Source organism: Spodoptera frugiperda, chromosome 29 (assembly GCF_023101765.2).
Source record: "Spodoptera frugiperda isolate SF20-4 chromosome 29, AGI-APGP_CSIRO_Sfru_2.0, whole genome shotgun sequence".
NCBI classification, from domain to species: domain Eukaryota; kingdom Metazoa; phylum Arthropoda; class Insecta; order Lepidoptera; family Noctuidae; genus Spodoptera; species Spodoptera frugiperda.
The window spans coordinates 1,487,761-1,491,725 of record NC_064240.1 but is presented as its reverse complement, the minus strand read 5'-3'; the positions used below and the strand labels follow the sequence as shown (position 1 = coordinate 1,491,725).

At 33.5% G+C, this 3,965-nt stretch overlaps 1 long non-coding RNA gene across 1 annotated transcript; it reads left to right on the top strand.

Annotated features, from left to right (window-relative positions):
* The first annotated feature begins 1,725 nt into the window (after positions 1-1,725).
* LOC118268501 (uncharacterized) lies at positions 1,726-3,609 on the top strand. Its single transcript, XR_004783029.2, has 2 exons — positions 1,726-1,860; positions 3,446-3,609. It is a non-coding gene; the product is annotated as an uncharacterized LOC118268501 (long non-coding RNA).
* The last annotated feature ends 356 nt before the right edge of the window (positions 3,610-3,965 follow it).

Genomic DNA, 3,965 nt, shown 5'->3' with positions numbered 1-3,965 from the left:
AACTATTGCTAAGGATTGGGTTAAGTAACCATTAAATGACTCTGAGTACGGCAGTAAGGATGGCGGTGAAAGTGTGATTTCAAATGGATTTGTATAAAGCAGTAATATAATAAAACACAATCACAATATACTTACTAGATGGAGATTCACCAGTAACATTAACTACTAGCAGCACTAAACTGACCATCGACACCAGAATAGGAAACTTCATTATAACCAGTCCAACGTGAAGTTATTCACATACCACACCTTTGAATAACAATATTTAAATACGCACATAAAACTTTAAATCAATACCTAATTGATTAAAATCCGCAATTAAAGAACTTGTAAAGTAATTGACCAGAAAATTATCGTTGTATTAGATAATCGAAACTACGGTACATTAGGTTATAGTCTAAAAGCTACTGAACCTTCCCCTCCACATATGATTTTTCTACGCAATCAACGGTCAGTTTATACTGGTTTCATATGCACTCTGATAAATCATCATCCCAAAGGCTAGCCTTTCAGTACTTCAGGGTTTAATCCAATGTAAACTGGCTGTTGAATGCCCGAAAAGTTCATAGAAAGCGAGATCATGACAAACTGGTTAATCATATAATATGCTGGACTAAGGACTGCCAGGTGTTGACTATTGACTACAATTATTATAATTATAAATTATCATTCCACAATTTTTTAGCCTTACAGGACTTAAGGGTGGTTAACCAGACTGCCTATTGGACAGAGCTTGGACAGTAGCTGCTTCTGATGAACTGCGATCTCAAATCCGCTTGATAGAATTCAGTAGAGTTTGTGGCAATTTCCTTTATGTGTGTAAAGGTCATCTTCTGGCTATAAATATCACAACTTTTCACACAGAAAATAAAATACTTAACACAATATTCTCTACATGTATATTCCCTGCATGTAACGTTAATAGACTTGATATTTTACTTCATATTTCATCGTTGATGCAGTCTACAGTGACAAGTTGAGCTCAGCGCCCGACGGGAGCTTATTGCTGGTTATAAGTAACATTTATATTGATATTTATGGCCATACTAGCACTATTTTTATTCTTTCATTAACTTCAGAAATATAACGTCTGACATACTAAATTAATTATTATGGTTATCGGCTTACTCATGTAACTGTTTGACGAGGAACTCGACTAGTTTCAAGCCTTGCTAGAAGCTCATATGCATGAGTAGCATTCTGCAACAAGACGCGGCGACAGTTGCGCTGCTACTAGTTCCTCGTCAAACTATTACGAGGGTAAACCCCATTAACAAATGATCATTCTATCAAAAAAGCGTAACACAATATCAATATCATAATCTTTTAACTCCTTTGTAGACAAAGTTGTACCTTTTCAGCAGTTATGTTATAATTCCTATGAAATTATAACAGGTGAAATTATTATTATACAAGAAGCATAATGTTTATAAAACTTAGAAGTATTCCCTGAACGTATATTTACCTACACTTCGCTAGTGTATTTAAGAGGTTTACCTAATTTAAGTGGTAATAGAAGTTTATTTTTGCCAAAAGTGTTGATTCAGTTCCTAAATTTTATTTTTTTAAGTATTAAAACATTTTTCGTCTCTCGAATCGAAACCTCTACACGCTAGTTGCTAAAGGCCAGTTAAAGCTACCAGATTAACAACGTATGTTTGCTTAAAAATGTAATTAAATGAACTTTAATCAATTAAAACCGCTAAGTAACGGATTAGTATTTAAGAAAAGGATTAAAAAATTATAATCAATACGTAATAAGTTACAAACGATACACGATGTTGCTTTTTAAATTAATTTTAGCACTCAATTTGTTGGTAGTGGTTTTCGCATATTATCACACCAGTTTACGCAAAAAAGGTACGTATCTTTTTAACATCAAAGATAAAAATCCTCCTAGAGTGCCTTCACGTGGGAAAAATACACCAAGTACCTACGATTGTAGACTGACATACGTATTTTTTACAAACTAAATGTAAAACTATAGTATTTTTCCTGTCATTCTGTAGTAGGGTAGTTCTTCGAAATTTGATTCTTCGACTGATTCATATGGCCAAAATTTTATTCCACTTTAAGATCTGTAACACGTGTTCATATAAAAATAGGTATACCAAATAACGTATATTCGAATGAGGGACTCGTTTTTAAAAAATAGTTTTCGAGATATCGACGTTCGAATATTTTCTGCCCAGATGAATCAGAAATTGTTACACATGAATCTGTTGAACAATTGAAAATTGTATGTAAATGAGCTCTGTATTTATTTTAATTTCACGTTCTTTTAATTTCTTTTTAGCATACCATTTTCGAGTACTTTCGCACAGAGAAGTCACGAGCATTCATCATCACGCTTGCTCAGGGCGGATTAGCAATTTCAGACTCATATTAATTACATTCCTCAAAAAAAAGTTTTTAAATTATAGCTATAACCTTTATAGCTAAGTTAATTTAAAAATAAGACTAGTAAAAGTGCTGTACAGAAGAATCAATAATTTATTTTATGATTCATATGCGGTTTTGACCATACGAATCAGGCACAGATGAATCAGGATTTTGCTTACAATCATGCATAACTCATCGTATATACAGACATCATTCTTGTCATTTTTCTACACGAATGTATAACCAAAAAGCATCACACGAAACATGGATTGAAGTTTTAAAACTGTAAAGTAAATTTTATAAAATAGGCATTGTAATCAGGATGCCATGTAAACCAAAGACAGATGAATCAGATATTTACCTTAGTAACACCTGGATCTAAGCCAACCAGCCGCACGTCCGCCTCCTAGCTTGTCCGTTGCACGCCTGGTTTCCCTCCGCACAGGAAGCCAGACTCTCATTATTAATACCCGACCAAGTATGGTCATTCGTAGCTTACGCCATATTAATCAGTATTATACGCCGGACACTTCTTATTTATTTATTTATAATCATACTAACATAGTTATAACGAATGCATATTTTTTTTTTGAAGAGGACAACTCATCTCCTTTCGATGTAATTATAATTTATATTGAAGTATCAAAGGGAAAATGCGAAATCGACTACTTTGTTCCGGAAAATGGCAAACGGACACGCCATATGAATCAGAAGAACAAGCTTTAAAAAAATATTTTGTACCTAGACTGCAATTATTAAAAAAAATATATTTGTCCTAGTAACTGATATAGCTAAACTATACTAAAAATAATATTACATGCCGTTTTGTTAGTTGGTTTTAAAAATATTCCCATAGACATCGAAAATTTTGTCTCTGAAGAACCACCCAGTAGTATTGCCTTTTTTGAGCAGGGACTGGAATCGTCCAATGACTTCTCCCGCTTTGGGCGAGGCGAGTGGGAGTGTCAGACTCTTACTGACTAAAAACCACCCCGTTCCTACTCCTACCTTTCGAGCTGCAACCCGGTATATAATGCTATTCTTTTTTTTTTGTTTTACACAGTGAGGTTCGAATGCCGGGAGGACAAGGAATGCGCAAGAGGCACATATTGTACCTGTGATTCTGACATGTCTTGCATATGCTTAGCTGTTCATATTTTTTAAAGTAATTATATTTATCAGTCTGTTATGGTATCACAACAGATTTTAATAGATAACGCTTATTATTGCCGTTTTTTATTACATGGTTTTGTTTGAAGAGACTACGTGAATCATATTCCTCGTTATTGTTATCGTGTTTCTGGTAAAAAATTGTTACATGTGGCCGCCCAAACTATGACTTTGATCATGATACCTGCATGAGACTGGCATATCAAATAAAATAAACACTACATTTGAAGGTTTTTTTTTATAATTTCACACTAAGTCTGATTTTTGTATCATGATCAATGAAAACAACTGTATAACTGTACTAAATTGAAACTGCATAAAAATATAGATTTAGTAATGTTCCAGTGAGCAATTAATGTAAATTGAGACTATTATGGTAATATTTGGAAACATAAATTACAGTTTTTGGGCAA